The 18,209-nt window shown below is 41.1% G+C and overlaps 1 protein-coding gene across 1 annotated transcript in view; it reads right to left on the bottom strand.

Moving 5' to 3' along the window:
• Window positions 1-10,208: 10,208 nt before the first annotated feature.
• Window positions 10,209-18,209, bottom strand: part of APTX (aprataxin) — a 29,606-nt gene continuing 21,605 nt past the window's right edge. The window contains exon 9 of the mRNA XM_033437761.2: window positions 10,209-12,223. The gene's annotated coding sequence lies outside the window, so the exon portion shown is untranslated. The remainder of the gene's footprint in view (window positions 12,224-18,209) is intronic.

Here is an 18,209-nt window from a genome sequence, read left to right as displayed (position 1 = left end):
TGAGGAGGCTATGTCATGATTACTGCTTCCCATTCTTAGAGTTGCTCCATATTCCTGACCCCTCTGAAGGACCCCTCTTCCACATTTCCTTCAACTCTGTGAACCATCCTTTAATCCTATCAACAAATATATTTTTTGCTTAGATTAGTTTTAAATTGATTTCAAATTTTAAATCAAATAATTGAAATCAAAGAATTGTACCAGGTACTGGTCCCTTTCCTGTGTTTATCCTCAAAGGAGACGAGAGAGAAGGACAGAGAGCTAAAGATGCCTTGAAGCAAATAACAAGAATGCCATCACTCAAGAATCTAGTATCCAAAATCATTTCATGAAAATCACTATTACTATGGCAACTCTTCAATGTGCATTCAGTGACTTTATAATATATTAGCACTTTGATGTAAATCAAACTGTATTGGCTTATTCGGCCTTGACTCCTTTTTACATATAGATTGTTTTATCTCATAAAATTCATCAGAGCTAACAGAGTAAATTTACTTTTTCCTCTAAAATTCCTATTGAAATCACACTATAAAGGAAAGCCTTCCATGTTTTATCTTCCACCACCACCAGCATTCTATAAACATACACACACACTCATAATATCCACTAGAGTCCCAGCTCCTGTCATCAGAATCTGTTCTGATGATCCAATATGGTTAACATGGTTAATATGCCTCCCATTAAATGATAAATTAAAAACCATCAAAGTCAAAAGCCTAATGAGATTTTTTAATAAAATCTGACTAGTTGGAGAGAAGGTTCATCTGGAAGAGTAACTGTATAAGAGCCAATAAAATGTTGGGTATTTTTGGCTGTGCCACCAGGCACGTGGGATCTTAGTTCCCCAACCAGGGATTGAACTTGCTTAACAACTGGACTGCCAGGGGAGTCCCTTTTGTTTTTGGGGTTTGTTTTGTTTTGTTTTGGGGTTTTGGGTTTTTTTTTTAAAGAATCAATAAAATGTTGAAGAAGAACACTGGTCAAACAAGCCATGACCATAGAGAAAGTCAAGGTAGGTGACAGCAAAGTAGTGCATAGAGCCCCAGGAGGGAGAGCCCTAGGGAGAGGTATGCCTATTTCTCATCATTCTGAGACAAACACGAGCACTTCCATATTATCTGCACCCAGAACAAGTTCAGACAAACTTTGAGTACCAAACTGTTTCCAAGGCCATATGGCCATATGGGACCACTGAGCATCATGTAAAATTCATTCATGTGCTACATGACTCTGAGATTCAACGTCTCACTAATTCAGAGAAGAGCCTCAGTCAAAGAAAATAAATAAAAGAGGAAATAAAGGAAGAGGTGAATCCACATATACTGGGGTCAAGTGATGTTTTCACATCTTCAGAGAACTTAGAGAAAGTTTTTAAATCCAGCAGTAAAGAGAAATAGATTCTACACAGACACTGGGTCCAAAGGATCAGAAAGAGGAAGTGTAAAGAACAAGCCTTAACCTCAAGCCACAATCCTTCCAACCTCAGCAAGACCTAGGAGGGGTAATGATGGGCAACAAAGAATGGGGGAGTGATGAGTAGGGAAGGGACAAAGATTCCATGGTTAAGGAAATAAAGCTGGATACTGTGTCAGTTTGCCTCAGCTTCACAGAAGCCTCATACAAGCTTGGCTAGATGAAATGGTAGTAGGGAAGAGAACAGAGGAGAAGTGGGGAGGAAAAGGAGAAGAAAAAGAAGGAAGAATAAAGAAATTCTACAAAATAATATTAATGAAAATTGTGGTATGAGTTTAGTAACAAACAGCTCAAGAGTAGTGGAATAGGGAGTCCATAATAGACTCACGTGTGTATTAAAATTTAGCTCACCATAAATGTGGCATTTCAAGTGAATAAGAAATGAAGCCTTGTTTAATAAGTGAGTTGTAGTATTTAGCTAAAAATTGAAAAAATAAACATGGATCCCTACCCACACTATACCACAAAATAAATGCCAATGTAATAAAGACCTAAAGTCAAAAACAAAAGTATAAAAGTACCAAAAGAAAATATGAGAACATATGGATGAGGAAGGCCTACTTATGCAAAATATAAAATTTAGAAACAATGAAGAAAAAAGAAAGAATGCCTGATTTGGCTACATAATTTTAAACCTCTGTATGATGAGAGACACCATAAACAAAGTTAAAAGGTCTAAATTTGTTAAGTATTTGCAAAATAAGTAACAAATATGTCAAGAACAAAAAGAGAGGTAACCCAATTTTTTTCACGTGCAAAGGAACATTGACAGAGACTGTTCAATATCTCCAATTCTCATTCTGTGCTGCTTCTATAATAATAAAATTTTATTATTTAATTAGGCGTGTAGTTACACAAAATAAAGATTATATTTCACAACCTCCCTAGAGCTTAGTCACCTATGGCATGTGAATGAATGCTGGCCATGGAGTTATAGAGAAGGGTCATGAAGGAGGGTCCAGGAATTTTCTTAAGAAACAGTATGTTTGGGTCCTTGACTCTACATCCTACTGCCCAGAGTGCAGATGCTTCCATCTTAGACCTGAGGTCAAGGTGAGGAGTTGGATTTGAACAGGAAGAGGGATCCCCTTATCCTGTGGAAAGAAGTCAGGAATTGTATGCATGTAGACGAGCGGTAGTGAGGGGGATGGAAAGTGAGCAAGATAATTCTTACTGGCCTCAGTTTTTTGATCAAGTAGGAGAAAACATAGTCAGCTAAGAGTAAGGTAAGTGAGAACCTAAGGACAGTGGTAGTGACATCGAATATTTATTGAAGACAATGAAGGAGGAACCTGACAACAGCCAATCAACAGAATGAAAGGAGAGTGCTGAGAGCCCAACAAGGGTTCAAGGCCATAGATGTGGGGGGGTGCCAATCTGCAAGGTTTATTGCAAGATCTACTGATATTTTTTTCCAACATTGATTAACTAATCTGAAGATAGGAGTAAAGGAAGCAAATTGTGGCACTGATCTAGGGTTGGGATACAGTAGAGTGGGATGAGCAGTAGGATAAAAATAAAAGGGGTATTTGTGGGAGAATATTTTAGGTGATCAAACATGAGGGTTCATGGAGAAGAAACAAAGCCCAAGATGGGACCGATAAACTGGGAGGAAGTGGAAAGAGCAAGGGACTGGAAATCTTGATGCTGAAAAACAGAGATAGTAGAAATGAAACTATGAAAAAACTGAGGGCTGGGATTAGGATACTTGAGTTTTACTTGAGTCTTCTAAAATGGAGGTGTTCTAGAAGAAGGCAAGTTCCAGAATATGACCGTGCAATAGACAGGAGAAGTATAGCACAGTGGTTAAAAGCATGGGCTTTGAAGCCAGAGTGAATTTCTGTCATTAGTTTTATTATTTATCTTCACTTAGCCTTGGTTTCTTCATCACACCTAATTAATAAGATTGTTGTGAGGATTAAAATAATTTACTTAAAGAGCTTTGTTCAGTGCCCAACACATACCAAGCTCTCAATAACTGATCATTTTTAAAAAACAAAAAAGAGAAAAAACACACAGACACCCTACTATTCTGCCTACTATTAAAGAAGATGCACAACACATTATTGGGTAGAAAAAGGTACTACCTTTAATACTGATGCTAATTTTGCTTATGGGCAGCAAACATTTCCAAACTGTAAGCAAACGTCTAATAAAAAAACAGTGAATAGCCTAATCCAGTTACGGGCTCTTCATTTTCCTTGATTGAAAATGTCTTTAAAAATAAGTGCTTGTTGGGGCTTTCCTGGTGGTGCAATGGTTGAGAGTCCGTCTGCCGATGCAGGGGACGCGGGTTCGTGCCCCGGTCCGGGAAGATCCCACATGCCACAGAGTGGCTGGGCCCGTGAGCCATGGCCGCTGAGCCTGCGCGTCTGGAGCCTGTGCTCCGCAACGGGAGAGGCCACAACAGTGAGAGGCCCGCGTATTGGAAAAAAAAAAAAAGTGCTTGTTATGGTGAGCAGTACTTCAGTAGGGTGTGCCTATTACAATTAATTAAGTCAGCAATTACAGCAGAAACTCAGCCCGTTCAACTAAGCCAATATTTTGAAAAGAAGCATTTTTAAATGAAAGAAAAAAGAACCTATTTCCAGATAACAAGTAAAAAATGATCATAAGTAAACAGATAACATAGCCAGTGTGACTGGAGATGGAAGAATTATTCTTGGTAAAGCTGGAGAGGATGTCAGAGTTACCTAATGCAGTCAGCATCTTCAGTATCAGAGAGCTTTCCCTACTCCATGTGCCCTTATCACACCTCCCTCACTCTGTAAAATTATTACATGAAGTGTGGGAAATGTATACCTGTATATCAAAGATAGAAAGTAAACCACCTCAGCAGATGCAGTTGGAGAACAAATAGAGCCCCTGGTGTGGGCTAAAGGAATAACTGCAGACTTGTGATCTTTTAGTTATGTTTGAGTGCACATGGTTTGTTCTGTGATATACCCAAATCCTTTTAACTCAAATGGGTTTAGGCCACACAGCCAAAAGGCAATGCCTGATATTTGGTGCCTAGTACATAGTAGGTATTCAACGAATGTTAAAAGCCATTTGCTTATTTATGCAGCCAACATTTATTGAGTACCTAATATGTGCCAAACATTGTTCTAGACATTAGAAATAGAACAAACACATTTTTTTAATTTTGTTTTTATTTTGGTGTTTTTTTGCATTATAAATGTAATACACGATTGTTGCACAAAATGAAACAACACAAAGATGTATCAAAATTTTCTTTGTTGTCAAATATGGGATCAACTATTTTAAATGTTCCATGAACATATGGGGGGAGTATATCTTTTCTCTATTCAAAGGATGTGAGTCTTTCTCCTCTATACATGAGTGCACACCTGGGTGCTCACGTGTTCACGCACGCGCACACACACACACATATTTACTTATTGTAGCATTCAATTCCTTTATATCCTTACTTATTCTTTGCCTCCTGGAGATGTCCAATTTTGATATATACATACTAAAATCTCTCACTATCATTATTTTATATATCCCACCAGTCAATAAAAATTAAGATTAAACAACCATACAACAATGAATTGAGAGGCAAGAGCTAAAGTCCTTTGTTAAGCATCAAATGAATCAGAAAAATATTAAACAAATTCTGTCAATAGAACTGTCTATAGCTAAGTACACTGTGAATTAAGTTAGAAGATTTTTTTCTTCAGAAAAATGCTCTTTCTGTTGATGTCAAGTTAAATTCCTCAAGCACAAGAAATACATATCAGATCATTTACCTCTTCCCAGTCTGCGAGTCATAATTATTTCCCTTGGCTTATTGTTAATGTGGGCTTTTGTACAGTTGAAAAGGACTGTGCAATTAGGTAATTCTGTTAAAAAGACAAAAATTAGCTTTTTCTCTCAAGAAACAGAAGCCATATGAATACAGTGATGAGAAACTAAAAAGCAATTCAGAAACAATTTTAATTACAGTACAAAGTCCAAAGTATCTGCCTGCATCATTCATCTTCAAAGGTCTTTTGCTTTTCATTTTGATAACTCCTCCTCAGATTTTAAAGGAGTAGATAAGGTGAAAAACACAATTATACTATGTGTATAGAGTAGCCCCATCCAGGAAAAAATGAGCCACAGAAGGAGAGAGGATGCCCTGTTTACTGTCCTTGCTATTAGTCACATTGGTTTAAAACCTCACAGGTTTTGTAGGGATAGAATACACAGAAAACAGGAGGAAAGGACCCAGAAGGTGGATACCATGATAATGATAGGTGTTTACAATTATACAAAATGTTTACTTTCCTTAGTCACCACAAATGAGTTGGAGTGTTAATCCGTACCTGGCCAAGTGACTGAAAGTTTAATCTTGAAGTTGACTGTTGCTCCAAACAATTGTGAAGTGAATTCACCTAAAATTGTCATGTGTCAGATTATTTTTCCACTTTAAAAACATAAAAGTTTATTAATTAATATAGAAACTACCCTGCTAGCTCCTATCTTTGGAGGAGGAGCTAAATTATTTCCTTTCTCAAAATTCTTTTGAATTAAAAGTGACTTCTTTTGTCAAGAATGTTTACTTGGTCCTAAGATATATTTGGCATCTACCAAAATGAATCTTTTCTTAACCTGCTCACCTAAGCCGGCTGCCACTGAGCAAGGGAGGTGGAAAGGGCAGGAGAGCAGAGAGAACCTGCATGTTGTATAGTTCCTTACATCAGAAAAGAAACCAAGAATTCCAATGAATAGATTAGACCAAATCTACAAGAAAGTTTCCTTAGAAGGCAACTATTTGCCATAATCATCATAGTTATTTAGTGACAATGTACCAAGTGTTTAACTGTCATTATTTTACAGCAATCCTACAAGGTAGACCTATTGTGTCTCTATTTTACAGGTGAGAAATCTGAGGATCAGAGAAGTTAAACAACTTGCCAGTGTCACACAGCTGCTAAGTGGTAGATCTGGCATTTGAACCCAGCGACTAGGATGTGGGTTGTTTTGGTTAACACAAGAGACTAAGAAAAATCAGTACTGGTCATTGAGGATAGAAAAGGTACAGGTATTTTGCCAAGAGGTGATGTTAAAATCACTTTTAGACTGGCGGCCCTGGAGCGCCGAGGATATTATGGGGCCCCTTCCTCACTGCCCAGCGTTTGGTCATCCAAGTCCAGCCCTGGTGGGTTTCCCAGCAAGCTGCACTCACTCCCCGCAGTCCAGCATGATGCCCTGGTCCATCCAGGCGGAGCAGCGGCCAGCAGGTGTAGTCTTCGTTGTCCAGATCTTGCAAAGCCCGGGTCCCTGCGATGAGCAAGCAGCTCCTGCTCTCTGAGAAGACCTCTCTGAGCCCTCCATGACTCCAAACCCCAGGAAGGTGCCCACACCACCACCACTACCACCACCCTGGCAACTCCTACCCCAGGTCGTCCCCAACACCAAACCCTGGCAAGGGGGTGAGGGGACCTCAAAGTCTCCAGCGGGAGCCTGGGGGAGGGCTTGGAGCTTACCCTCCTCTAACCCCAGCCATCTGGGACCCAGGACTCCCTCCTGGTCACGGTCTCCTCCGTTCCCCACCTCCTCTGGCTTGAGCCCCTATGGGCAGCCTCTGGCCTACACCAACAAGCCAAGGATGCCTCAGAGCCCCAGGGGCGTTCTCATGGTGAGGATCCTGGCTCGGCTCCTTCCCCTGACTCAGTGCAAAGATGTGGCTCTGCTATCTCAGCCCATCTCCATGGGAGGAGAGGGGAGGGAGGAAGTGGGCAAGAGCTTCACATGGGCTGAGGCGCAGCCCCGGGCCCCTATCCCGCCCACTCTCCTCCGCCTCCTCCTGGGGGACTTGGTCCACACCTGCCTGGTACCTACTTCCAGGCAGGCCCGTCCATTCCACCTCGTCGCTGGGGGGAAGAAAAGGAAATTTAAATCCACGGGGCCAGGCCCTGTACTGGACACTTTAGATACTTTATTTCACTTACTTCTCACTGTTTTAACACCTGATTTTACCATAAAGGAAACTGAGACTCCGAAAAGCCAGCCAGAGCAGGGAGGATCCAAACAGCCAAACATGCTGGGTCTCTCTACTCTGCCCTTTCCACCTCCCCTTGCTCAGTAGCAGCAGAGGTTTTACTGGAGTAAGTCATTTTTCAGCTATACTTTCACCTTTCTCTGTTCACAGGGTTAGAAGGGAAGGATGGAGATGGGAAGCACATGCTTTTATGAAGGGGACTGAGGGAAGAAGTCAGGTTGTTCAAATAAGATGCCCCAGCCTTCACACTCATTGCTTTCAGCTCAGCCAGGCTTGGTCATTCTCAACTTGCCTTCTAACATACTTTGACTGAACGATACGGCTCAGTAACCGGTTTAAGGGAGATGTTCTGTGTGAATACGCGAGGAGGCACCTGGACATAAGGGAAGAGTTCTAGCTTCTAATTCCCTATTCTCCACCCACTACCTTGGTCTGGGACAGAACCATTCTGAGTTTTTTTCTTGTTTTGTTTTTTGGCTGCGCTGCACGGCTTGCGAGATCTTAGTTCCTCCCGACAAGAGATTAAACCCAGGCCACAGTAGTGAAAGCACAGCGTCCTAACCACTGGACTGCCAGGGAATTCCCAGAACCACTCAAGCAAATTGAAACTAAATTCCTCAAGCAAAGTGAAACTGAACCCACCTACCTTATGGCATTGCTGCCAAGGTTGGTGACTGTCACAAAAGGAGCCTCAGTGCTGTTTATTTAGTGCCTCCCTCTATACCCAGCAGACCATATTTCCAGGCCCCAGAGGAGGGGAAAAATCTTATCTTGAAGAGACCAGTTTCTATTTCTCAGGGCAAACCCAGCTTGAGAATTCCTTTTGTCCCCAAAGACATGCCTGTCCTCACTGCTCTCCCACACACCTGGGCAGCCTAACGCTCCCTATGCCCATCTCCTTTCACAAATGAGTTGTCATCTCTTTCTCAAAAAGTAGACTCCACTCTGGTATTCCTCCCACCACCAGTAACTGGAAAACAAGCTCTGCCTTTACAGAACAGTATGCTCAGCAGGTCAGCCTGGCAAACTGCAGTTTCAAAAAGGATTCCTGGAGGATTTTGCGGTGTTTTGGAGAGTGCCTCTGGGCAGATCACACACTGTGACAAGTTCTTTCCAAATTGTGACAATTCAATCATGCCTTCTACAAAGGACTGACTTTTTACACTTAACATGGGTGGTGGCTGCCCTTGCTCATTTTCCCCAAAATCTTGAAGTGAGCTTGGGACAGCGATACGGAGGCAAATGCGTGGTTTTCTGAACACTGCTTCCATTCTATGGCACCTGTGAACTGGCAGACAGGCACAGGCAAGAGGTGAGGGGCCTCTGCTGAAGGTTATGCTGGAGTTAGAAATGTTTGTGCACACTGAGCCCAGGAAGGCAGTGGCTTCCAAACCCCACCCCACCAACTGTCAGAGGAAGAAAAACAAACAGCTGGAGGGGGAGTGGAGGTTTCTCACTCTAGTCTCCCTAATTTCCATGGCTTGCTGCTAGCAGTTGTATTCTTTTCCCTTGAAATTTCTTCTAATTATAGATTCTCATTATCAGAGAAGTGGGACATTGGGAGGGGAGGAAAGAGATGCTTGTTTTATATTAAAAAATTTCCCCATCAGATAATGCTTTAAACCTTTTAACAGGGGCTTCCCTGGTGGTGCAGTGGTTAAGAATCCACCTGCCAATGCAGGAGACATGGGTTCGAGCCCTGGTCCGGGAAGATCCCACATGCCGCGGAGCAACTAAGCCCGTGCACCACAACTACTGAGCCTGCACTCTAGATCCCACCTGCCACAACTACTGAGCCTGCATGCCACAACCACTGAAGCCCACACGCCTAGAGCCCAAGCTCCACAACAAGAGAAGCCGTCACAATGAGAAGCCCACGCAGCACCGCAACGAAGAGTAGCCCCCGCTCACCGCAACTAGAGAAAGCCACGCGCAGCAACAGACCCAATGCAGCCAATAAATAAATAAATAAATAAATAATTTTTAAAAAAATCTTGTAACAGGACATTCACCAAAAAAAAAAAAAATGAATCTAGACACAGACCTTACACCTGTCACAAAAATTAAATCAAACTGGATCATAGACCTAAATATAAGATACAAAACTAAAACTCCAGGAAGATAACATGGGAGAAAATCTAGGTGACAATGGGTTTGATGATGACTTTACAACAGGAGTTGGGGCAGGGGGAGTGGGGGGGGAATGAATAATAAGTTGCACTTCATTAAAATTAAAAATCCTTTAACTGGGGACAAAATTTTTTGTTGTACAAATAGAACTGAAATGCAAATTCCTATCTGAAGGAGAGAATACTGGGGTTTAAAATCACAGTAAAGTATAAAAGACTAATGGCAGATCCTTGCCTAGGTCATATTGTTTCGTTGCTGTGATACAGGTAAGGAGAAAGGAGATGAGAGCACCCGAATACAACTACTCATTTATAAGAAAATACTCATAAGAAATGTGACATGTACAAGGAACAAAGTCTTATTCTAGGGATAAACGTACCACTTCCACTTTAGCATCTTGAACATATGCCTTCTCAATGGACACAAGGAAATCTGATGGTTCAGGTCTTAAAATTAGATTAAATATTTCCTTGTTATCAACAGCCAAGGCAGTCTCCATAAGTCTCAGATCCAATCCTAAGTCTCAGATCCAATCCAGCAATCAATTCATAGCAGTAAATATTTTCATTATTTAAAAAGTTCAATCATGAAAGTAACTAACAAATGCAAGAACTACTTTTCTGAAAAATATCACTTTATAATATAAGCAAACATTCAGCAAATGCGATCAAGAAAAAAGGAAGAAACACAAAATGCAAGATATGAGAAATGGAAAGAAAACAACAGAAATCAAAATTTCCCCCCCAAAAAAGATAACGTATATAATCTTTGCTTTCAACTCTCAAAAATTATTAAAGGGGATCCAGGTCACATCAGGGAGAGTAACGTTTCTCCAAAATCTCCTCCTCCCTTCCCTAATTCTCCCGACCACTCAAAAAAGTTCCCACTTCCCAAATGACTCAAGGTCTTCTCCAAATGTTCACCTCCTGTATATTCTTTCTCTTCCTCCCTTTTCACTGTGTAGTTTGGTTTAGCTTCTCTGACTTCTTTTTGTTGCCTCTCCACTTCTCTCATTACTTGAATTCTCTACCACAAAGGATATCTGAAGCCAAAGTCCTGACCATTCTCCTCCTGATTTTCAGGTCCTATTTGCTCCTCCACTTCTCCTGATCTTTATGTCTGAAGTTTGGCTTCCAGGCCACAAAGCACTCACACGTGAACTAACCTAAAAACTTTATCTCCCATTCCCACCCCATCAAAAATGTTTCCTGGAGTCCAAGTGAACACTGAAAAAGTAGCCCTCAGGAACCAAGAGGGTTCATTCCCAGAACTCAAGGATGGTTCAATATTTGGAAACCTAATATAACATGCCACATCAACATAACACAAGGGAAATCATGGGACTTCAATGGCTGCTGAAAGACATTTGTAAATACAAATAGGAAGTTGCTGTGTACAACAATTTTGAACAAAATGTAGTTGATATCTCTGTGAAAGAAACAGAGATTGAGGTTGTGGGCAAACAGAGAAAATCTAGTCTTCTAATCTAGTGATAGGGAAATCATCCAGAACATGAATTACCTTCATCTGTGTCATTCTCAGGCCCAATTGGACCTGTTAAAGGCTTGGAATTTGGACTTGCAGGATGTCTTTCCATCTATAGAGGACTGGAGAAGTGATATGACTTGTTAAAATTATTAGCCATTTTTGGCTTTATCAGTTATTAATATAAATTAATTGAATGTTGATTGCATTGCCTAGTGACCTATTACTTTTTTAAAATAAAACTTGGTTTTTCTCACATTCCCAAAAACATATTCACTGTAGCTAATTAGAAATATTCATAACATAATGAAATTTATGTTACCCACATTCTCACCATCCAGAAAAAACCACTAATTAACATTTTAGTATATATTCTCCCACCATGAGTTTGGGAATATAAGCGTTCTTGGTGTTTAATAAAGACTTAACTTTGTCACTCGTGTTGAAACAATCACTTCTGTATCCCAGATGACTCAATGGGATATCAGAGGCTAATAGACTAAAGAATTTTAACAGACTCTTGAGGCAAGAGTTTAAACATTTGTCTGCCCGCAAAACACAGTATTAGATGTTTTCCCATTGATAGCAGAGTTAATTTCTGTATGTGGTTTGGAAAAATGCCCTACCAGATGGTTCAAAATAATCAGGGTCAAAGGGATGTACATACACACACACACGCACAACAGCTGAGAACCTCTGCCCTAAGAAATCGATAGATAATTGATGTGTATGAAAATGTATGTACGGTGAGAGACTCCATAGTTTTCACCTCTCAGAACCTGTGTGACTCCTTCAAACTGTCAGGGGCTCTGGTTTGTAAAGTTCTTTCCAGCTCTAATATTCTGGTACTATCTGAGGTTGGGGCTTATTCTGCCTGTTTAGAAGAGAGAAGAATTGAAAGAGCTGGAGGACAGAGGTGAAGCTAGGTTCTTTTATCAGAAAGAGGCTTTGGGGGAAACTGGCCCATGAAAAATGCACACACAGCCCTTTACCTTCTCTGTGGATCACCATCTCACTTTGACAGTACTTCCTCTAATATCGAACCACCAGAGAATTAACAATTAAGTCAATGTAAAAATGATGCCACTTTTCAAAGACATGCCCAGCAGAAATGTCTGTTCCCAGTGCTGCTTCCGGGTATACCTGTGATGGGAACAAGAGTTACTAACCTTGGGGTCAACTTAAGAAATGGGAGGAAACGAGATAGCATATTTTTCAATGCCTACCATGCACTTGACATGTCCAAGACCCTCCACTGTTAAGTGCCAGAATCAGACCTCAACCATGGCTCTAACCAATTTTAGAGTCTATTTAATCTCCAAGCCAAATGACCTCCTCTATCAATCATGTGTGTTTTATATTCTTACCTACACCCTGGTTTTCTGTCAAACTTCTATCTTAATTAGGAGATCAGTTAAACACACATAAACCTTATTTTTAAAACCCCTCTATATTTTATTTTAAAACACTGATTCTAAAATATAAAAGAGTTACATAAAACTTCTTCCCCCTCCCCCCCGCCGCAAAAAAAGGACAAATTAAGACTTTATTGTTCAAATGCTGCCATCTGGTGGCCAAAGATAATAATCCCCCTAAAAATAGACACTTCATAGAAAAGGTATGGAAAACCCCAATAGCCTTTATCACCTTGTTTGTTAGCAAAGATTGATAATCTGGAATGTTATGTGGGAAAATATGAACATTTTTATGTTCCACTAATTCCGATCCATAACAGATACTGTGCTCATAGAAATGCAAATCAAAACTACAATGAGGTATCACCTCACACCAGTCAGAATGGCCATCATCAAAAAATCTACAAACAATAAATGCTGGAGAGGGTGTGGAGAAAAGGAACCCTCTTGCACTGTTGGTGGGAATGTAAATTGATACAACCACTATGGAGAACATTATGGAGGTTCCTTATAAAACTACAAATAGAACTACCATACGAGCCAGCAATCCCACTACTGGGCATATACCCTGAGTAAACCATAATTCAAAAAGAGTCATGTACCAAAATGTTCACTGCAGCTCTATTTACAATAGCCAGGACATGGAAGCAACCTAAGTGTCCATCAACAGATGAATGGATAAAGAAGATGTGGCACATATATACAATGGAATATTACTCAGCCATAAAAAGAAACGAAATTGAGTTGTTTGTAGTGAGGTGGATGGACCTAGAGTGTCATACAGAGTGAAGTAAGTCAGAAAGAGAAAAATACCGTATGCTAACACATATATATGGAATCTAAGAAAAAAAAAAAAAGGTCATGAAGAACCTAGGGGTAAGACGGGAATAAAAACACAGACCTACTAGAGCATGGACTTCAGGATATGGGGAGGGGGAAAGGTAAGCCGTGACAAAGTGAGAGCGTAGCATGGACATATATACACTACCAAACGTAAAATACATAGCTAGTAGGAAGCAGCCGCATAGCACAGGGAGATCAGCTAGGTGGTTTGTGACCACCTAGAGGGGTGGGATAGGGAGGGTGGGAGGGAGGGAGACGCAAGAGGGAAGGGATATGGGAACATATGTATATGTATAACTGATTCACTTTGTTATAAAGCAGAAACTAATACACCATTGTAAAGCAATTATACTCCAATACATTAAAAAAGAAGAAATTAGAAACTAAAAGTAAAACTAACAAAAAACATTTGTTATTATAAATAACAATGGAATTTAGTATGCTATTATACCCTCAGACCTACTGTAGGACATGCTGTTCTTTGCTGTTCCACTTGTGGCAGGATTCATAGTTTTTCTAACAGGTACAGATCCCTATGACTGATACTGTGAGGAAATGTTATACTTGAGCTCCACTCTTATCTCTCTCAGGCATTTTTTGGAATTGTCTAAAATGTAAATACATACCATCAACCTCTAGCATGATACCAGGCACATAATAGAAACCCAATAAATGTTTCACTGTGAGTGGAGAAAAAACAAAATTTTATTGGGATCCTATTATGTTCCAGGTACACTGAATTTTATTGGGTACATGTCAGAGAACCAAAGAAAATAGCATCTGTTCTAGAGAACCTCATGGTCTGGTAAGAAACAGGGTCCCCATCCTGTAAGGTTGCACATTTGTGACCTACATGAGCCCCAGACTCAGGGGTGAGTGTGGGCTAAAAGCTTCCACCTGCAGAGGGTGCCTTTTACTCATTCACATGAGACATACACTAACAGCTTCTCAGGTGGGGTATTCAGATAGGGGTGCCTATTGGGGCCTTTCTCCAAAATCTTGGGTCTCTTCCCTAATGCCTGACAAGCTGGAGGGATCACATTTTAGTATTTTACCTATTTCCTCCCCTTGCTCTGTCATGAACATTTTATAGCTGATTCGCTGTGTTATACAGCAGAAACTAACACAACATTGTAAAGCAATTATACTCCAATAAAGATGTTAAAAAAAGGAAGGAAGGAAGGGAGGAAGGGAGGAAGGAAGGAAGGAAATAAGGAAGGAAGGAAGGAAGAAAAGAAGGAATCAATACACACACACACACAAAAAAGAATCCATCTGCTCAACTGGCTTTTCAGGCAACTCCCAAAGCCCCTTCCTCTGCCCTGGTCCCGGCCTCCTACCCCCGAAAGAGCAGCCAATGAAAGAGCAGCAATGAAAGAGCAGCCAATGAAAGAGCAGCAGAGCTGGTGGTCTACTAGTGAGCCAGGACATGGAGGTGCCTCAGGACCCTAGCAACTCTAGCCAGTGTTGTAAGAGTGCATCCTACAGCTTCTGGAGAAGTTTCTGCAAAAGGTCCTTAGTGAGAAACTATTCAATTTGAATATGATAGTTTTTCCTCCAATCAAGGCAAACAGTACAGGCTGGGGGTCGGGGCAGTGGGTTGTGTCAACTTTCAACCTGTAGCTGCCAGAAGCCCAGGATTGTCTGCCTCCGTTTTAGTCTTAGATCCCATGACAATGGCACAGGGCTAAGGGAGCTACCAGCATTTTGGAATGATTTGTGCAGTCCATGTGAGTGGTAAATATCTGTTGTTTTGCAACTTGCTCTTCCCTGTTCTGTGTAATTCTGGCGGGGCCATCAGTCCTGTGGCCCTCCACCCATCTCGCCTCAAGATGGTCCTGTTCCTCAAAATGGCCAGAGTACGTCTCCTCCTAAGAGATACAGTGATTAGTCCAGAGATGAGTATGTGACCTAAGCAGAAGACTCAGGGTCCTTTCTATACTTGGGCAGGAATGTCAAGGAAAAGGACTGTCCTGTCTCTCTCTCTGAGGCCCATGGCTATTTTTGTTGCTCCCTGGAGAGAGTCAACACAGGAAAGCAGAACTAGGAGATGGAAAAGGAAAGTTCTAATGATGTCACTTAAACCCCTAGATTCAGCTATGCCCTTTGCTCCCCACCATGGGTCCAGAATCAGCATAAACTGGGGCAGATGAAGACTTCTTTTAAAACTTACTTAACAGTTAAGGGCATGGATGTAAAGAATCTCTGTATTTTAGAAAGCTCATCTGCCAATTTTGATCTTAGTAAAAAAAGGAGACCTTAGGGACACAGCAATAGAAGCTAACCAGCTGGAGCCTGAAGCAAGTTGTAAGTCCCTCTTACTACCGGGAGGGACTTTAAGTATTATCTAGTCCAAAGCCCTCGTTTTAAATATGAGAAACCAAGACTGGAAGGGAAAAAGAACTTGCTGGAGAGAATACTCACTGAGGCCTCACAGGTCAGATGGGGTTAGTTTAGCAGAGAAGACCAGGATTGATGAGTGCTGTACCTGGGCCTTTCACATTCATACTTGTTTAATCCTCACAGTCAATCAGGGATTACACATTTTAACTCAATTTCACAGATGATAAAATTGAGTCCAGAGAGGTTAAATGACTACTCCAGTGTCACACAGCTAACATGTGACAGAGCTGAGCTTCAAATACAAGCCTAAGCCTTTTTTTTTTTTTTAATTTATTTATCTATTTTTGGCTGCGTTGGGTCTTCATTGCTGTGCATGGGCTTTCTCTAGTTGCAGCAAGCAGGAGCTTCGCTTCGTTGCAGTGCACGGGCTTCTCATTGCGGGGGCTTCTCTTGTTGCGGAGCACGGGCTCTAGGCACATGGGCTTCATTAGTTGTGGCTTGTGGGCTCTAGAGCGCAAGGCCTAAGTCCTTTTATTCCTACTCTACCTTTAGATAAAGAAAATATGCAAGACAAGAAACAAGTGGGATTTAGCACTGACGCCATTCCTTATTCTTAAATAAGATATCAGTACCCTGAGCGCATCTGGGAAGAGTCAAGAAGACTTCCAATACAGGCCAAGATCTGGTTTAAATTGCTAAATGAACCCTTTAAACCTCCAAGTCCCAGTAGCCTTCTAAAAAATGACAAAGTTGAAATAGATGGTCTCAAAATAATTTTGCAAAATGGAACAGGCAAAAGGAATTGAGTAGTGAGTGGCCCAGAATCCTAGAACTCCTTTCCCACTGCCCCATGCCCAGCCTGTTTCCTTCCCTGAGGTCTGGGTAGATAGCAACTGCCAAGAGAGGAACTCTCAGGCATTTGAGGATGTCACTGATTTGATGAGTCATTTCACAATTGCTTACATATTGCTCACCTACCAGCCCCTCCCTGAGTTGGAAGCATCAGAACCCTACTCATTAGGAGACTCTAAGACCCAAAGCTCATTCCTTGGTGGTAGCTTGTTTGTTTAAAAAAAAAAAAAAAAGTTAACAGATTAAGATATAAATAATAGATTACTCCATTTCAGAGAGGCTAATGGACTTTGAGAGTCCTTTCCTCCAGCTCCAACTTATGGTTTGTTCAAAGCCTATTCTTCATGCCACCATTTAAGACATTCACTTGATCAGTTTCAGGTTCCAGTTCAGCTCTGTCACATCTTATCTAACTTATCTTTCAGCAAGAGAAGAACTCAATTGTAAATGTGCCTTCTTGACTAGAGTTTAAAGTATCCATCCATATTAAACTGCTTTATTTTAATAAAACTGCTGTCTTGCCTGGCTATGATAGGGCCAAGATAAAAGAGGATAGTCCTAATGGAGAAAATACTACGACCTGGCATCACAAATGTGATTTACATGCTTTTGGTCTATTTTTTCATGCCAGTATGCCCTGTACCTTGAGAAGACTCCACCCAATTGCAATGCAGTGATAAATCTGGGTTAAACAGGCAAAGAAAGGTAATTTTTTCTAGTGATAATGTCAACAATAGCCCACCTGGGGGAGGGGATGACATGGGGCCTATACACCTCAATATTCTGCATCCTTTTTCTGGCCCCTCCAAGTCATTATTTACGTTTGTTCTTCTAAAAGAGCTATTATTCAAGCTCACTGAGTAGCCTGGCTGAACAAAGAATTTAGAGGTGACCACCTCACTTCCAAATTTTCCTTCATTATCTCTCACATATTATACTGTCTGTGATACAGTCTCTCCTTGGTTGCAGTTTATCAAATATTCTCATCTTGATTTTAATACTGATATGCTAAACTATATAACATTATTCATTAGGTGGAAAATTAAATTGAATCCTTCTGCAATATCTATTTCTTAAAGTTCACTGGGCACTTTATCTGAAATTTAGTTAAATGTTCTGTAATTCTCAAGTGCACTGGCTGGGGCCTCAGTAAAATCTCTGCCTTAGTTTAACAGTACAAGCTGCTACAAGCTGTACTGGGTCTTCAGTCTTGAGATACAATCATGGTGCAGATAATCGGTACAGTTTTCCCCTAGACATTCATTTTGGTAAAGCAGATTCAATGCCATTTATTCATTCATTCATTCATTCATTTATTTAACCATGCGGCATGTGGGATCTTAGTTCCCCAACCAGGGATCAAACCCGCACCCCCTGCATTGGAAGTGTGGAGTCTTAACCACTGGACCACCAGGGAAGTCCCAATTCAATGCCTTTTAGATAGCTTATGATGAGTGTCAGCCAAGGTTCCCAAAGCCCTCAGACCCACTAAGGATTTCCCTGTTTCCCAAGACTCCTGCCTGAGTGTGGTGGCTAAACTGCAGCCAGCAGTTCCTGGGTCCGGATTCCAACTCCAGCCAGAGGCCCCCAGGATGTGTATGTACTAAAGGGCTGAGGAAGGAGCACTGAGACCAAAGGAAAGCATCCCAGAAACATCCTGGAGATGGGATCTGGCC

This window comes from Orcinus orca, chromosome 6 (genome assembly GCF_937001465.1).
Source record: "Orcinus orca chromosome 6, mOrcOrc1.1, whole genome shotgun sequence".
In the NCBI taxonomy this organism is placed as follows: Eukaryota; Metazoa; Chordata; class Mammalia; order Artiodactyla; family Delphinidae; genus Orcinus; species Orcinus orca.
Note: the sequence above shows the minus strand (reverse complement) of the source record. Positions and strands in the feature narration are given on the sequence as shown.